The sequence below is a fragment of the Lolium rigidum genome, chromosome 5, assembly GCF_022539505.1.
Source record: "Lolium rigidum isolate FL_2022 chromosome 5, APGP_CSIRO_Lrig_0.1, whole genome shotgun sequence".
Taxonomy (NCBI): domain Eukaryota; kingdom Viridiplantae; phylum Streptophyta; class Magnoliopsida; order Poales; family Poaceae; genus Lolium; species Lolium rigidum.
This window is the reverse complement of record NC_061512.1, coordinates 85,153,776-85,173,546: the sequence shown is the minus strand read 5'-3', so window position 1 is coordinate 85,173,546 and position 19,771 is coordinate 85,153,776.

Sequence of the window (19,771 nt, the reverse complement as noted above, 5' to 3'; positions counted from 1 at the left end):
ATATTTTCCTCTCTCATAATAACTTTCAGTAGCAACATGAGCAAACTCAACAATATAGCTATCACATAAAGTATTCTTATCATGAGTCTCATGCATAAAATTATTATTCTCCACATAAGCATAATCAATTTTATTAGTTGTAGTGGGAGCAAATTCAACAAAGTAGCTATCATTATTATTCTCATCAAGTGTAGGAGGCATAGTATAATCACAACAAAATTTACTCTCCATAGTAGGTTGGACCAAAAGACCACTATTATTATAATCATCAGAAATAGGAGGCAAAATATCATCAAAGAAAATTTTCTCCTCAATGCTTGGGGGACTAAAAAGATCATGAAAATCAGCTTCCCCAAGCTTAGAACTTTCTATATCATTATCAACAATGGTGTTCAAAACATTCATACTAATATTACTACCAGCATGCAAATAAGATTTCATAGGTTTTTTAATTTTCGCATCAAACAATCCATGTTTTAAATCAGGAAATAGAATAAGAAGCTCATTGTTGTCCATTATGCCAAACTAGTGTAAACAAGAAACAAAAAGATGCAATTGCAGGATCTAAAGGAAATATCTTCGAGCACAAACACAATGGCGCCGAGAAAAGTACTTGTTACACTGGAACCGGAGTATGAGTGCCTTTTTACCTTTCCTCCCCGGCAACGGCGCCGGAAAAGTGCTTGATGTCTACGGGAGCTTCTATTCTTGTAGACGGTGTTGGGCCTCCAAGAGCGAGAGGTTTGTAGAACAGCGGCAAGTTTCCCTTAAGTGGATCACCCAAGGTTTATCGATCTCAGGGAGGAAGAGGTCAAAGATATCCCTCTCAAGCAACCCTGCAACCACAAAGCAAGAAGTCTCTTGTGTCCCCAACACACCAAATACACTTGTCAGGTGTATAGGTGCACTAGTTCGGCGAAGAGATAGTGAAATACAAGTAGTATGGATGTATATGAGTGGTAATAGCAATCTGAATAAAATATGGCAGTGAGTAAACATGCAACAAAACAGTAAACAAACGGAGATAGCAGTATTTAGGAACAAGGCCTAGGGATTACACTTTCACTAGTGGACACTCTCAACATTGATCACATAACAGAATAGATAAATGCATACTCTACACTTTTGTTGGATGATGAACACATTGCGTAGGATTACACGAACCCTCAATGCCGGAGTTAACAAGCTCCACAATAATGCTCATGTTTTAGTAACCTTTAGTGTAAGATAGATCAACGAGACTAAACCAAGTACTAGCATAGCATACACACTGTAACCTTCATGCATATGTAGGAGGAATATATCACATCAATATTATCATAGCAATAGTTAACTTCGCAATCTACAAGAGATCATGATCATAGCATAAACCAAGTACTAACACGGTGCACACACTGTCGCCTTTACACACGTGCAGGAGGAATAGAACTACTTTAATAACTTTGCCAGAGTAGCACATAGATGAATTGTGATACAAAACTCATATGAATCTCAATCATGTAAAGCAGCTCATGAGATTATTGTATTGAGGTACATGGGAGAGAGATGAACCACATAGCTACAGCGGAGCCCTCAGCCTCGGGGGTGGATTACTCCCTCCTCATCATGGAGGCAGCGATGGCGGTGAAGACGGCGGTGGAGACGGCTCCGGGGGCAATTCCCCGCTCCGGCAGGGTGCCGGAACAGAGACTTCTGTCCCCCGAATTGGAGTTTCGCGATGTGGCGGCGCCCCTGGAGTCTTTCTGGAGGTTCGTCTTTTCTGTCGATGTTTTTAGGTCACGACGGCTTAAATAGGCGAAGAATCGGAGTCGGAGGGGCCACGGAGTGGTGCCACCATAGGGGGCGCCCCCTTGGGCGCGCGGCCAGGTGGTGTGGGCCCCACGGCACCCCTCCGACTCTTCTCGGTGCTCCGGAAGCTTCCGGGAATTATAAGGCCTTCGGTCTTGATTTCGTCCGATTCCGAAAATATTTCTTTACTAGGATTTACGAAACCAAAAACAGCGAAAACGACAAGCGGCCTTTCGGCATCTCGTCAATAGGTTAGTTCCGAAAAACACATAAAAATGATATAAAGTGTGAACAAAACATGTTGGTATTGTCATAAAACAAGCATGGAACATCGGAAATTATAGATACGTTGGAGACGTATCAGCCACTAAGGCAAGATGGCCACTAAGGCAAGAACACCACTAAGAACGAACACACACTCTACGAGATCGAAACCCCGGAGAGAACTCAAACCGATGCACCTAATGCAATGGCTAAGAACACCACTAAGATGCCCAGGTTCTTCTCTCCCAAATTCCAACAAAGCTACAAAAGCTATTGGGGGAATAAGGGAGGAAGAACAAATATGTGGAGAAACACCAAATAACTCCAAGACCTAGATCTAGCAAGATCCCCTCACTTGGAGAGGGATTCAATTGGTGAAGCTCTAGATCTAGATCTCCTCTCTCCTTTCCCCCAAAAATATGCAACAAATAGTGGGGGGATCAAGAGGAGGAAGCAAGAACCCAAGGTCAACAATGGAGGAGAGAGAATGGTGGGGAAGAGTTTGTTGGGTCGGAGGTGGAAGAGAGGTATATATAGGGGGCCCAGAAATATGACTGTTGGGGCTGAAAAACGGTCAGATCCGCGCCCAAAGCGGTACTACCGCTTGTCGAAGCGGTACTACCGCTGACGCGCAAACTGCGCAGAAAACGGTCAGAAATCGGCCCAAATCGGCCCAAATCGGTACCACAAGCGGTACTACCGCTCGAGCGGTACTACCGCTCGAGCGGTACTACCGGGTCGGTACCGGGTCAATACCGGACCAGATGCAGTGTCTCGCAGAGACCAAACCGGTACTCGACCGGTACTACCGCCCTTCCCTTTTTTTCTTTAAACTGCGATACGAAAACGGCAATATCTCGAGCTTGGAAACTCCGATTGAGGTGAAACCAATTTTGCCGGAAAGAGGACGACGAGAGATACCACTAAACAAGGTGAAAACATGCAAAAGAGTGAGTGATGATTTTCTCATGGTCATAGAGGTGTAACCTCTCAATATGGTATATCGGGAAAATCATCACCCTTGCACATGCAACATGCAATGCATCCGGAATCCGTTTCCGATGAATTAGAGCTTGTCATGAGAATGAACACAAGCTCTAACTTATCTCATGGATAAGAACAAAAAAGAATTAAGAAACACGATGCAATGCATGCAAGGTTTGAGCTCTCTCCGATGTTGCGACCTACTATCCTATCGAGCACAAACCTTGTCTTAGCGAGTTCCTCTCGAGTCGGCAAGCTCCGTCTTCACCCTCTTCATCATTGTCCATGCCACTGTCTTCCTCCAACATACACGCCACCGTCTTCTTCATCTTGTACGCACGCTACCGTCTTCATTCATCTTCAACGCCGTCTTCTCTCTTCATCTTCTACGCCGTCTTCTCTCTTCATCTTCAGCACCGTCTTCATCATTGTACTCCGTCTTCTCCACCTTACAACCTTGAGTCCAACACATAGCTATGGACTTGACCTAAGATCGATTCTCAATGCAACCGTTAGTCCATAGGGATTGTCATCAATTACCAAAACCACACATGGGGTAATGGACATGTTCTTTCAACATCCAATGTTCATGATCAAAAAACCATGATCATCTATTAATCAATAAGCTAGTTTAACAAGAGGCTTACTAGGGACTCCTTTATGTTTACAAAACACACAAGTATTAATGTTTCTGGTTAATACAATTATAGCATGGGATGTAAACATTTATCATGAACACTAAGATATAACAATAAACACTTTTATTATTGCCTCTTGGGCATATCTCCAACAGTCTCCCACTTTCACTAGAGTCAATAATCTAGTTTGCATTTGTAAAGATATAACACATTGGCCTTCTGGTGCTTATCATGTTTGCTCATGGGAGAGGTTTTAGTCAAAGAATCTGACATACTCAAAAATGTATGTATTTTGCAATTCATTTGCGTCTCTACGCATTACTCAGTTTTTCAATTGAGTCGGAATTAATCGTATATGTTTGGTCTTCTGGTGGAACCTTAATTCTGCGGTCTGAAATATGTTACCAATATTGTCACATACAATATAGTTTCATAGTTCTGACACTACCGGAACTACACCAATTTCTCAAAGAACTCTTCGACTCAAACACCTTTGATCATTGTCAAAACAATTGATCGTTGTCAAAACAATGAGATACTTTGCCTTCGTTTGTAGAATCCGTCAGAATATTTAGAACTTATCTAAATCTAGCATAGACTCTTTCTAGCTCATTGTGCTACCTTTTAACGAACACATTAGCTTAATTGAGATTGAAATTTCATTTTTATATGTGACCAAACTAATATCGGTGTAACACTTTACAACGATTCGTTTGTCATTACCCCATATAAAACTACATATTTATATCCTTGGCTCTGACAAAGCACTCAGGGATATTCTTACTGTTGTCCAATGATCATCATATGAATCATTCTGATATATGCTCATAAGACCTTAGAGCATAGGACATTTTATAGTGTACATATTATTCGTGATCTAAAATCAGTCATGTGTTTTTACTCATTGAGTGTCAAATACACTCAAGTTTTGTTTAAACCTCCAGATGAAAGAACACCTTCTTAACGTTTTCATATTGAACTACTTCAATATTCATTCTATGTACTTGGCTTAAACTTATTATGCGTTTCTATCTTCATAGATCATGACGCTAAATATGTTTTTAGTCCATATCATTTCATTGAAGTTGATTTTCAATGAAACCTTCTAATCATATCAAGTACATGATTACATTATAATCAATGATATGTCATCTACATAAAGTATTATAAATATGTCTCAGCGCTCCCACTTAATTTCTTGTAAATGCAAGCTTCTTCATCGTTTCTAATGAAATCATAACTCTTTGATTATTTCATCCGGTGAAGATTCCAACTCCATGATACTCACTTCATCCAGTGAAGTTTGCATACCTTTCTAGTATTCTACGGACTAGCAAAACTCTCAGTTGTATCTTGTATACACATTTAATACATACTTCTGTTAAGTAATGTATTTTGTCATCCTACTAGCATATCTCATAAAAAATATGTAGCGATTACTAGAACAATCTGCATAGACTATTAACATCGCTGCTGAAGATCTAATCCTATCACAGTCAACTCTTTGAACTTTGTTGTAAACAATCTTTTGACAAGTCGAGCTTCTTCAAGGATATTATATCCAGGTCTATCAATTTTATAGATCTATTTACTTTCAAAAAGTATTTATCCTTTCAAAAGGTTTATCAAGCTCCAAGCTTGATTTTAGATACTATCTTGGATTTCATGGCTCTTAGCCATTTTAACGGAGTCGTGGCCTGATGTCTACGCACACTTCTATTCCTGTAGACAGTGTTGGGCCTCCAAGAGCAGAGGTTTGTAGAACAGCAGCAAGTTTCCCTTAAGTGAATCACCCAAGGTTTATCGAACTCGGGGAGGTAGAGGTCAAAGATATCCCTCTCAAGCAACCCCGCAATTAAGATACAAGAAGTCTCTTGTGTCCCCAACACACCTAATACACTTGTCGGATGTATAGGTGCACTAGTTCGGCGAAGAGATAGTGAAATACAAGTAATATGGATGATTATAAGTAGTAATTGCAATCTGAAATAAAAATGGCAGCAAGCGAACATGTAGCAGAACTTGTTGGAAACGGTGTTTCAATGCTTAGAAATAAGGCCTAGGGATCATACTTTCACTAGTGGACACTCTCAACAATGATCACATAACTGAATAAATAAATGCTAATCTCAAACACTCTCTTGTTGGATAACAAACACCATTCATCGTGTAGGGCTACAAGAGCACCCTCAAGCCGGAGTAAACAAGCTCCACAACTTCATAAAGGAATCACACACGATGCGCACACTGTCACCATCATACCGTGGAGAGTGAATCCGGAGTTCATATGAAAGTAACCTCTAGAGTGCATAATAGACCGTTGCAATTTAGACCGAGTACTAACATAGCATACACACTGTCACCAATAGCTATGAAAGGGGGAATAGATCGCATCAATACTATCATAGTAATAGTTAACTTCATAATCTACAAGAGATTACAATCATAACCTACGCCAAGTACTACATGATGCACACACTGTCACCTTTACATCATGGAGGAGGAATAGACTACTTTAATAACATCACTAGAGTAGCACATAGATTAATAGTGATACAAAGCTCATGATCACATAAAGATCACACCATGGGAGAGAGAGATGAACCACATAGATACCGGTACAGCCCTTAGCCTCGGGGGAGAACTACTCCCTCCTCATCATGGGAGACAGCAAGGGCGATGAAGATGGCGGTGGTGTCGATGGAGATGACTCCGGGGGCAATTCCCCGTCCCGGCGGCGTGCCGAAACAGAGACTTCTGTCCCCCGAAACTTGTCTTCGCGATGGCGGCGGCTACGGAACTCTTCGTGGAATATGATTGGATGTTTTAGGGTTTTCGCGACGGAGAGAATATATAGGTGAAGGGGCGATGTCGGTGGAGTCCCGAGGGGGCCACACCACATGGCGGCGCGGCCAGGGGTGGGGCCGCGCCCCCTAGTGTGTGGCCGCCTCGTGGCTCCTCTTCGTCTCCTCTTCGGTGTTCTGGAAGCCTCCGTGGAAAATAAGACCGTGGGCTTTTGTTTCGTCCAATTCCGAGAATATTTCCCGTGTAGGATTTCTGAAACCAAAAACAGCGAAAAACGGAAGCTGGCGCTTCGGCATCTTGTTAATAGGTTAGTGCCGAAAAATGCATCAAAACGATATAAAGTATGAATAAAACATGTAGGTATTGTCATAAAACTAGCATGGAACATAAGAAATTATAGATACGTTGGAGACGTATCAGGGCCCATCATAGCTTCTTTGTATGTAGTTGTTTTATCATTGTTCAAAATAAATCCTTTGTTCACAAATCATTTATTTTATCATAAAGTAAACCATACCTACAAGATTCAATAGGTACTTCGATCTTCATGATTATAACACTTTGTAGACATGGGAGCCATGATCGTCGTGGCTACTTCCGGAACAACTTCCGATGTTGCGCTACTCTGATCATCATGCTCAGGTTCATCAACCTTATCAAGTTCCATTGTCCTCTCACTCAAATACTTCGCTAGAAAAAATTTCTTGGAAATAAGAAAGTAACATCGACAAACATTTTTGTCTTTGAATTTATAGTGGAAAGAATTCCCAAATTGTTCACTGGGATAACCAACAAAGACACTCATTCGATCTTGGTTGTAAACTCATTTACTTATGCTATGCATACCAAAGTTTTAAGAAAGTACTATTAGGGTTTATACCCATGCTATAACTCATATGCTGTCATTTCAACGGATTATGATGGCACTCTATTTAGTGTAAAAGCGGTAGTCTCTAAACAATAATCTACAAAAATATAGTGGCATCATTTTATTTTATATCATCATTAATCCAACAAGGTTTGGATACGTCTCTCAAATACTCCATCATAACTATGGTGTTCCGAGAAACGTGAGTTGTGGAACAATTTCGTAACTCTCTTAGATGTTCGCTAAAAATTCGTAATTCAAATATTTCCACCATGATCCAATCATAGATATTTGCCTTTTCTATTACGATGATTTCTACTTCATGCTGAAATTTATTTGAATCTATTCAAATGTTTCGGACTTCTGCCTCATCGAATAAATATATCCATATATATACACTCAATTCATTGTTGGAAGCTTTCATGAAGTAGAAGAATCTTCCGCACACAACTATGCCCAATGAACCACATACATCATCATGTATGTTTCCACTAAGATAGTTGCCCGTTCAACTCTTGGACTATGAATGGTATTTCAGTCATTTTCTTTAGAAAAGATTTGCAAGTGCCAAACGATTCAAAAATCGAATGACTCCAAAAATCCATTTGCATGGAGTTTCTTCATGCGTTCCTTTCTAACATGACCTAAATGGCGGTTTCACAAATAAGTGAAATCAAATCATTTGCCTTATGGCATTTTAGCGTCAGTGTTATGCATGTGTGTTTCACCATTAAGATTTATAATAACTTATCCATCGTCCATGGAGTAAGGTCATAATTTGAACAACTCATTGTTTTTATTTGACTAGAGCAAAATAATAATTATTAAGTTCTTTATTATAAATCTGAAGGGCTAGGTAGAATGCCAACGACGAACATGATAACACTTTTTTTTGTTCCAGACGTGCATTATTACCATATTCCTTATCAGTCACTTAGGCCATTGTATTATAGTATTGTGTTGTGTTGTATGACATCTCATACCAACCAATATGGTATAAATACCCAAGAACTTCATTGTGTGACTAATCAAAGAATACATTCATAACATGTATATCATCTATATACACCTGAGCTAGACTTTCTAGCATTTTCTTCTTTATGCCAAAATCCTTTTGTACTTTCTCTTTCGACTTTCCTCGTATTTCTGAAAACACTTCAACATCAATAACTTCTAGGCTTGTTGGTCAAATATCAATAACCTTGAGGTTCTCAGTTTTAAGTTGATCATCACATGATAAGTGTTCCAGATTTCACTATTAGTAACTTTTTAATGTGATGAACAATTGATACGTCTCCGACGTATCGATAATTTCTTATGTTCCATGCCACATTATTGATGATATCTACATGTTTTATGCACATTATATGTCATTATTATGCGTTTTCCGGAACTAACCTATTGACGAGATGCCGAAGGGCCGTTCTCGTTTTCTGCTGTTTTTGGTTTCGAAATCCTAGTAAGGAAATATTCTCGGAATCGGACGAAATCAACACCGAAGATCTTAGAATCCCCGGGAGCTTCCAGAACACCCGAGAACCGCCAGAGAGGGGCCACAAGGGGCCCACACATGGTGGCGGCGCGGCCCAGGAGGGGGGCGCGCCGCCCTAGTGTCCGGTGGCCCCGGACCCCTCCGACCTTGCCCTTCCGCCTATTTAAAGCCTCCGTCGCGAAAACCACGACACGTTCGATGAAACCAGAGAAAACCTTCCGGAGCCGCCGCCATCGCGAAGCCAAGATCCGGGGGACAGGAGTCTTTGTTCGCACGCACGCCGGGACGGGGAAGTGCCCCCGGAAGGCTTCTCCATCAACACCACCGCCATCTTCATCAACGCTGCTGTCTCCCATGATGAGGGAGTAGTTCTCCATCAAGGCTCGAGGCTGTACCGGTAGCTATGTGGTTAATCTCTCTCCTATGTGCTTCAATACAATAATCTCATGAGCTGCCTTACATGATTGAGATTCATATGATGATGCTTGTAATCTAGATGTCATTATGCTAGTCAAGTGGGTTTTACTTATGTGATCTCCGGAGACTCCTTGTCCCACGTGTGTAAAGGTGACAGTGTGTGCACCGTGTGGGTCTCTTAGGCTATATTTCACAGAATACTTATTCACCGTTATGAATGGCATAGTGAAGTGCTTATTTATACCTATTTATGTTTGCAATGTGTTTTGTATCACAATTTATCTGTGTGCTACTCTAGTGATGTTATTAAAGTAGTTTATTCCTCCTGCACAGTGTAATGGTGACAGTGTGTGCATCGTGTAGTACTTGGCGTAGGCTATGATTGTGATCTCTTGTAGATTATGAAGTTAACTATTGCTATGATAGTATTGATGTGATCTATTCCTCCTTTCGTAGTGTGAAGGTGACGAGTGTGCATGCTATGTTAGTACTTGGTTTGGTTATGTTGATCTGTTATGCACTCTAAGGTTATTTAAATATGAACATTGAATATTGTGGAGCTTGTTAACTCCGGCATTGAGGGTTCGTGTAATCCTACACGGTTAGTGGTGTTCATCATCCAACAAGAGAGTGTAGAGTCTAGCATTTATCTATTTATTCTGTTATGTGATCAATGTTGAGAGTGTCCACTAGTGAAAGTATGATCCCTAGGCCTTGTTCCTAAATATCGCTATCGCTGCTTGTTTCTTGTTTTACCGCATCTTTACTTCCTGCAATATTAATACCATCAACGCACGCCAGACAAGCACTTTTACGGCGCCATTGCTACTGCTCATACTTATTCATACCACTTGTATTTCACTATCTCTTCGCCGAACTAGTGCACCTATTAGGTGTGTTGGGGACACAAGAGACTTCTTGCTTCGTGGTTGCAGGGTTGCATGAGAGGGATATCTTTGACCTCTTCCTCCCTGAGTTCGATAAACCTTGGGTGATCCACTTAAGGGAAACTTGCTGCTGTTCTACAAACCTTTGATCTTGGAGGCCCAACACTGTCTACAAGAATAGAAGCACTCGTAGACATCAAGCACTTTTCTGGCGCCGTTACCGGGGAGGAAAGGTAAACGGCACACACACACCGAACCCCGGCAACTAAGCACTTTTCTGGCGCCGTTGCCGGGGAGGAAAGGTAAAAGGCACTCATACTCCGGTCCCAGGTAAAGTACTTTTCTGTTGCCGTTGAAGCTATTTCCTTTAGATCCTGCAATTGCATCTTTTTGTTTCTTGTTTACACTAGTTTGGCATAATGGACAACAATGAGCTTCTTATTCTATTTCCTGATTTAAGACATGGATGGTTTGATGCGAAAATTAAAAAACCTATGGAACATATTAGTATCAACGCTTTGAACACCATTGTTGCTAATGATATGGAAAATTCTAAGCTTAGGGAAGCTGGCTTTGATGAGCATGATATTTTTAGTCCCCCAAGCATTGAGGAGAAAATTTACTTTGATGATACTTTGCCCCCTATTTATGATGATTATAATGATATTGGTCTTTTAGTACCACTTTGTTATGGAGGATAAATTTGATTATGATTACAATATGCCTCCTATATTTGATGATGACAATAATAATGATAGCTACTTTGTTGAATTTGCTCCCACTACAACTAATAAAATTGATTATGCTTATGTGGAGAGTAATAATTTTATGCATGAGACTCATGATAAGAATGCTTTATGTGATAGTTATATTGTTGAGTTTGCTCATGATGCCACTGGATATTATTATGAGAGAGGAAAATATGGTTGTAGAAATTTTCATGTTACTAAAACACCTCTCTATACGCTGAAATTTTTGAAGTTACACTTGTTTTATCTTTTTATGATTGTTGCATCATGCTTCATGAATTTGTTTATTTACAAGATTCCTTTTCATAGGAAGCATGTTAGGCTTAAATTTGTTTTGAATTTGCCTCTTGATGCTCTCTTTTGCTTCAAATACTATTTCTTGCGATTGCATCATTAAAACTGTTGAGCCCATCTTAATGGCTATAAAGAAAGAACTTCTTGGGAGATAACCCATGTGTTTATTTTGCTACAGTACTTTTATTTTTTATTTGAGTCTTGGAAGTTGTTACTACTGTAGCAACCTCTCCTTATCTTTATTTTATTGCATTGTTGTGCCAAGTAAAGTCTTTGATAGTAAATTCAATACAAGATTTGGATTGCTGCGCAGAAACAGATTTCTTGCTGTCACGAATTTCAATATGCCTCTCTGTAGGTAACTCAGAAAAATCTGCCAATTTACGTGCGTGATCCTCAGATATGTACAGATATGTACGCAACTTTCATTCAATTTTAGCATTTTCATTTGAGCAAGTCTGGTGCCTCTTTAAAATTCGTCTTTACGGATTGTTCTGTTTTGACAGATTCTGCCTTTTATTTCGCATTGCCTCTTTCGCTGTGTTGGGTGGATTTCTTTGTTCCATTACCTTCCAGTAGCTTTGGGCAATGTCCAGAAGTGTTAAGAATGATTGTGTCACCTCTGAACATGTGAATTTTTAATTATACACTAACCCTCTAATGAGTTTGTTTCGAGTTTGGTGTGGAGGAAGTTTTCATGGGTCAAGAGAGGAGGATGATATACTATGATCAAGGAGAGTGAAAGCTCTAAGCTTGGGGATGCCCCCGTGGTTCATCCCTGCATATTTCAAGAAGACTCAAGCATCTAAGCTTGGGGATGCCCAAGGCATCCCCTTCTTCATCGACAAATTATCGGGTTTCTTCTCTTGAAACTATATTTTTATTCGGTCACATCTTATGTACTTTACTTGGAGCGTCTGTGTGCTTTTATTTTTGTTTTGTTATTTTCATTCCCCGAATAAATACATGCTTGTGTGGAGAGAGACACGCTCCGCTGGTTCATATGAACACATGTGTTCTTAGCTCATAATGTTCATGGCGAAGGTTGAAACTGCTTCGTTAATTGTTATATGGTTGGAAACGGGAAATGCTACATGTAGTAATTGATAAAATGTCTTGGATAATTTGATACTTGGCAATTCTTGTGCTCATGTTTAATCTCTTGCATCATATACTTTGCACCCATTAATGAAGAAATACATAGAGCTTGCTAAAATTTGGTTTGCATAATTGGTCTCTCTAAGGTCTAGATAATTTCTAGTATTGAGTTTTGAACAACAAGGAAGACTGTGTAGAGTCTTATAATGTTTACAATATGTCTTTTATGTGAGTTTTGTTGCACCGATTCATCCTTGTGTTTGTTTCAAATAACCTTGCTAGCCTAAGCCTTGTATCGAGAGGGAATACTTCTCATGCATCCAAAATCCTTGAGCCAACCACTATGCCATTTCTGTCCACCATACCTACCTACTACATGGTATTTCTACGCCATTCCAAAGTAAATTGCTTGAGTGCTACCTTTAAATAATTCAAAATTTATCACCTCTTATTTGTGTCAATGTTTTATAGCTCATGAGGAAGTATGTGGTGTTTATCTTTCGATCTTGTCATTTACTTCGGACGAGACTTTCACCAATGGACTAGTGGCTCATCCGCTTATCCAATAATTTTGCGAAAAGAGCTGGCAATGGGGTGCCCAGCCCCAATTAATTAACTTGCATTAATAATTCTCTTCACATGTTTTGCTCGATCTATCGGTAAGCAACTTAATTTTGCAAATAGACACTCCTCCATGGTATGTGAATGTTGGAAGGCACCCGAGGATTCGGTTAGCCATGGCTTGTGTAAGCAAAAGGTTGGGAGGAGTGTCATCCATAAATAAAGAAAAACTAAACTAAAGTACATGTGTAAACAAAAGAGAAGAGGGATGATCTACCTTGCTTTGGTAGAGATAACGTCCTTCATGGGAGCCGCTCTTGAAAGTCTGGTTGATAAGGTAGTTAGAGTGCCCACTACCATTCGTTGACAACAACAAACACCTCTCAAAATTTTACTTTTATGCTCTCTTTATGTTTTCAAAACCAAAGCTCTAGCACAAATATAGCAATCAATGCTTCCCTCTGCGAAGGGCCATTCTTCTACTTTTATGTTGAGTCAGTTCACCTATTTCTCTCCATCTCAAGAATCAAACACTTGTGTGAACTGTGCATTGATTCTTACATACTTGCATATTGCATTTGTTATATTACTATATGTTGACAATTATCCATGAGATATACATGTTACAAGTTGAAAGCAACCGCTGAAACTTAATCTTCCTTTGTGTTGCTTCAATACCTTTACTTTGATTTATTGCTTTATGAGTTAACTCTTATGCAAGACTTATTGATGCTTGTCTTGAAGTACTATTCATGAAAAGTCTTTGCTTTATGATTCAGTTGTTTACTCATATCATTACCATTGTTTTGATCGCTGCATTCATTACATATGCTTACAATAGTATGATCAAGGTTATGATGGCATGTCACTCCAGAAAGTATCTTTGTTATCGTTTACCTACTCGGGACGAGCGAGGAACTAAGCTTGGGGATGCTGATACGTCTCCGACGTATCGATAATTTCTTATGTTCCATGCCACATTATTGATGATATCTACATGTTTTATGCACATTATATGTCATTATTATGCGTTTTCCGGAACTAACCTATTGACGAGATGCCGAAGGGCTAGTTCCTGTTTTCTGCTGTTTTTGGTTTCAGAAATCCTAGTAAGGAAATATTCTCGGAATCGGACGAAATCAACACCGAAGATCTTAGAATCCCCGGGAGCTTCCAGAACACCCGAGAACCGCCAGAGAGGGGCCACAGGGGGCCCACACATGGTGGCGGCGTGGCCCGAGGGGGGCGCGCCGCCCTAGTGTCTGGTGGCCCCGGACCCCTCCGACCTTGCCCTTCCGCCTATTTAAAGCCTCCGTCGTGAAAACCACGACACGTTCGACGAAACCGAGAGAAAACCTTCCAGAGCCGCCGCCATCGCGAAGCCAAGATCTGGGGGACAGGAGTCTCTGTTCCGGCACGCCGCCGGGACGAGGAAGTGCCCCCGGAAGGCTTCTCCATCAACACCACCGCCATCTTCATCAACGCTGATGTCTCCCATGAGGAGGGAGTAGTTCTCCATCGAGGCTCGGGGCTGTACCGGTAGCTATGTGGTTAATCTCTCTCCTATGTGCTTCAATACAATAATCTCATGAGCTGCCTTACATGATTGAGATTCATATGATGATGCTTGTAATCTAGATGTCATTATGCTAGTCAAGTGGGTTTTACTTATGTGATCTCCGGAGACTCCTTGTCCCACGTGTGTAAAGGTGACGAGTGTGTGCACCGTGTGGGTCTCTTAGGCTATATTTCACGGAATACTTATTCACCGTTATGAATGGCATAGTGAAGTGCTTATTTATATCTCTTTATGATTGCAATGTGTTTTGTATCACAATTTATCTGTGTGCTACTCTAGTGATGTTATTAAAGTAGTTTATTCCTCCTGCACGGTGTAATGGTGACGAGTGTGTGCATCGTGTAGTACTTGGCGTAGGCTATGATTGTGATCTCTTGTAGATTATGAAGTTAACTATTGCTATGATAGTATTGATGTGATCTATTCCTCCTTTCGTAGTGTGAAGGTGACGAGTGTGCATGCTATGTTAGTACTTGGTTTGGTTATGTTGATCTGTTATGCACTCTAAGGTTATTTAAATATGAACATTGAATATTGTGGAGCTTGTTAACTCCGGCATTGAGGGTTCGTGTAATCCTACACGAGTTAGTGGTGTTCATCATCCAACAAGAGAGTGTAGAGTCTAGCATTTATCTATTTATTCTGTTATGTGATCAATGTTGAGAGTGTCCACTAGTGAAAGTATGATCCCTAGGCCTTGTTCCTAAATATCGCTATCGCTGCTTGTTTCTTGTTTTCTTGCATCTTTACTTCCTGCAATATTAATACCATCAACTGCACGCCGACAAGCACTTTTACGGCGCCATTGCTACTGCTCATACTTATTCATACCACTTGTATTTCACTATCTCTTCGCCGAACTAGTGCACCTATTAGGTGTGTTGGGGACACAAGAGACTTCTTGCTTCGTGGTTGCGGGGTTGCATGAGAGGGATATCTTTGACCTCTTCCTCCCTGAGTTCGATAAACCTTGGGTGATCCACTTAAGGGAAACTTGCTGCTGTTCTACAAACCTCTGCTCTTGGAGGCCCAACACTGTCTACAAGAATAGAAGCACCCGTAGACATCAACAATTTCACTCATAATTTTATCTATCAAATCATGACAACTTCATGATGAAGCTACAAAGGCTTACATGGATATGCGAATAACGTTAGTGCCCAACTAGTTGGAGGATCAGGACGCCTAGTGTCTTCAAACTTCGTACATTCCCATAAAACTTATGAGTTTATGTAGTCTCACTAAATTATATTCTATTATATTGTAATAAGGTCTTAGATATCACATATATCTCACACCTTGCTTATTTCTGAAAACAAACTTTTCAAATGGATTTGAACATCAAGTTTCACGGAGACAAGATAATTTTAGATACTCGTTGAAACCATTTCTTTTCGAATCAGCAAATTGAGGATTACCAAAAGTTTGCTACAGGACTTAATCATTTCTTGATTATTTAACAATACGGTACCAGTCCATAAAGTTACTTGTTAGACTTAACAATATTTATATCTCAATTACAAGCCTAGCGTAAAGCAGAAAACGGATGCCAATTCTACAAAATTTAATTCAAATAAAATTTAGACTTTGTTCATGATAAATTTGAGTTTACTATTAATTCTTAAATTAACTAGGTGAACTCCCACTCAAAACAATATTCCTCGCATTGTCTTTGTGATTACATGAACGAAATCCACTACACCAAGTCCGATCATCATGTGCATCAACATGTTCATCATATCATCTACATGATTCATGCTTAACATTTCGGTTTGCCGTGTTCCGAGGCCATGTCTGTACATGCTAGGCTCGTCAAGTCAAACCCTAGTTTCCGCATGTGCAAATCTGGCTTGCACACGTTGAGTCTATCACACCCGATCATCACGTGATGCTTCGAAACAACGAGTCTTAGCAACGGTGCTAACTAAGGACGAACACTTTATTATCTTGATTTTTAGTGAGAGGGATCATCTTATAATGCTACCGTCGCGATCTAAGCTATATAAGATGCATAAAAGGATTAACATCACATGTAATTCATAATGTGATATGATATGTCCCTTTTATCTCGCGCCTTTGATCTTCATCTCCAAAGCACGGGCATGATCTCCATCATCGTCGGCGGTGCGTCAAGGTCCATGGCACCATCTTCATGGTTGTTCACCGCATGTAGCAACTATTACAACTACTTTTAAATAATACTACTACATGAAATATAAAGACAACCATAAGACTCCTGCCGGTTGCCACAATACAATAATGATCATCTCATACATATTCATCATCACATCATGGCCATATCACATCACCAAACCCTGCAAAAACAAGTTAGACGCCTCTAATTTGGTTTGGATTTTTTTACGTGGTTTAGGGTTTTCGAGTAAGATCCAATCTACCTACGAACATGAACCACAACGCTGATAATAGTGTTGTCAATTGAAATAGTAAATTGAATCCTAACTATGGTGAGAGAGATAGACACCCGCAAAGCCACTTATGCAATACAAATTGAAGTCAAGCGTGGAGCAGGTCTCATGAACGCGGTCATGTAAAGTTAGCCCGGGCCGCTTCATCCCACCATACCGCAAGATGCAAAGTACACATAACAAGAGACAACAAAAGCATCAACGCCCACAAACACATTGTGTTCTACTCGTGCAACCAATCTATGCATAGACACGACTCTGATACCACTGTAGGGATTCGTAGCATAGAAAACAAAAAAATTCCTACCGCAAGGACGAATAACAAGCCAAGATCTAATCTAGTAGATGGTAGCAACGAGGTGAAGATCAACATACCCTCGAAGATCGCTAAGCTTTAATGAGATAAATCTCGCGGTGGATGTAGTCAATCACTTGCCGCTTTCAAAAGCGCGTAGAAGATCTTGACGGTGCCACAATCGGGCAGCACCTCCGCACTTGGTCGCACGTACGGTGTTGATGACGACATCCTTATCCCCGTTCCAGCGGGCAGCGGATGTAGTAGATCCTCCTCGAAATCCCGCCAGCACGATGTTGTGGTGACAGTGGTGGTGGAGATCTCCGGCAGCGCTTCACCGTAAGCACTGCGGGAGAAGAAGGAGGAGGGTGTAGCTAGGGTTTGGGAGAGAGGAGGGGCACTTGGGCGCCTGCCTTGGGTTCCCTTGGTGGTGCGGCTCAAGAGATGGCCGGCCCCATCCCTCTCTCCCTCATTATATAGGTGGAACCCCAAGGGTTAGCCCAAAGATTCGAATAAGAGTCCAACTCAAAACTTAGCATATGGGTGAAACCTAGGGGAAGTGGGACTACTCCCTTTCCTTCCCCTAGTGCCGGCCATGGTGGTGGAGTCCACCATGGACTCCACCTTCCCCTTTGGTCGGCTGGCTTGGGTTGGTGGAGTCCATCCGGGATTCCACCTTCCATGGTGATTTCTTCCGGAAGGTTCTAGAACATTCTAGCGCCTTCCATAAATGCACCAGATCATTTCCAAAATCGGAAAGTGACTTCCTATATATGAATTTTATTCTCCGGACCATTTCGGAACTCCTCGTGATGTCCTGGATCCCATTCGAGACTCTGAACAACATTTGAACTCCATTCCATATTCCATATCTACTTAAAACGACATCAAACCTTAAGTGTGGCACCCTATGGTTCGAGAACTATGCGGACATGATAGAGACTCCTCTTCGATCAATAACTAATAGAGGGACTTGAAGATCCATAATAGCTCCCATATATTCAACGATGACTTCGTGATCAAAAGAACCATTCACATAAAATAACAATTCCCTTTGTCTCGCGATATTTTACTTATCCGAAGTTTGATCGTTGGTATCTCCATACCTAGTTCAACCTCGTTACTGATAAGTACTCTTTAATCGTACCGTGATATGATATCCCTTGTGAACCAGTCACATGCTTGCAAGCTAATTAGATATCATTCCACCGAGAGGGCCCAGAGTATATCTATCCGTCATTAGGATGGACAAATCCCATTATTGATACCTGTGCCTCAACCCTATACTTTCTCAACACTTAATGCCACCTTTATAACAACCCATTTACGCAGAGTGTTTGGTGTCATCAAAGCATCCATCTGGTGTAGGTGATTGATACGTCTCCAACGTATCTATAATTTCTGATGTTCCATGCTTGTTTTATGACAATACCTACATGTTTTGCTCACACTTTATAATGATTTTATGCATTTTCCGGAACTAACCTATTAACAAGATGCCACAGTGCCAGTTCCTATTTTCTGTTGTTTTTGGTTCCAGAAAAGCTGTTCGGGCAATATTCTCGGAATTCGACGAAACAAAAGCCAAACATCTTATTTCACCGAGACAGACCAGAACACCGAAGGGAAGCCGGAGAGGAGGCCCAGGGCCCCCACACCACAAGGCGGCGCGGCCTAGAGGGGGGCGCGCCAGCCTATGGGGAGAGAGCCCCCTGGCTCCTCCGACCCCGCCTCTTCGCCTATATAACCCCTCGCGACGTAAAAACCCTATACGAATTGATGAAACTCCAGAAAGACTCCAGGGGCGCCGCCGCCATCGCGAAACTCCGTTTCGGGGGACAGAATCTCTGTTCCGGCACGCCGCCGGGACGGGGAAGTGCCCCCGGAAACCATCTCCATCAACGCCACCGCCTCCATCATGCTCCGTGAGTAGTTCCCCCATGGACTACGGGTTCTAGCTGTAGCTAGTTGGTACTCTCTCTCCCATGTACATCAATACAATGATCGCATGAGCTGCCTTACATGATTGAGATCCATCTGATGTAATCGGTGTTGTGTTTGTTGGGATCCGATGAATTGTTACATTATGATTAGTCTATCTATAAAGTTTGTGAAGTTATTGTTGATGCAATCTTGTTGTGTTTAATGCTTGTCACTAGTGCACGAGTGGCATGATCTTAGATTTAAACTCTATACTTATTGCTTAGATTGTATCTACAAGTTGTTTGCACATGTCTATGTCCGGAACCCGAGGCCCCAGTGACATAGGCATCCCGAATGGGCCTACCAAAGATAGTACCCGGGGTTTAATGAAGGCCCACTACCCGAAGAATAAGAAGGTTCGAGAGCCCAAGATATATTAAGGAAAGTAGAGTTGTAATAGGAAGTGTTGTCTGTAATCTGGCGGGATGAGTTAGAAACCGTCCCGGACTCTGTAACTTGTACAAAACGAAATCCTCGGCTCCACCTCTTATATAAAGGGGGAGTCGAGGGACGAGGAGATCATCGAATCATTGTTCACAAACCCTAGTTTTCATAATCGTCGAGTACTTTTCGGCTGAAACCTTCGAGATCTACTGTTATCACCAGATTTTAGACAAATCCAGAGGTGGGCCGGGCTTGGAGG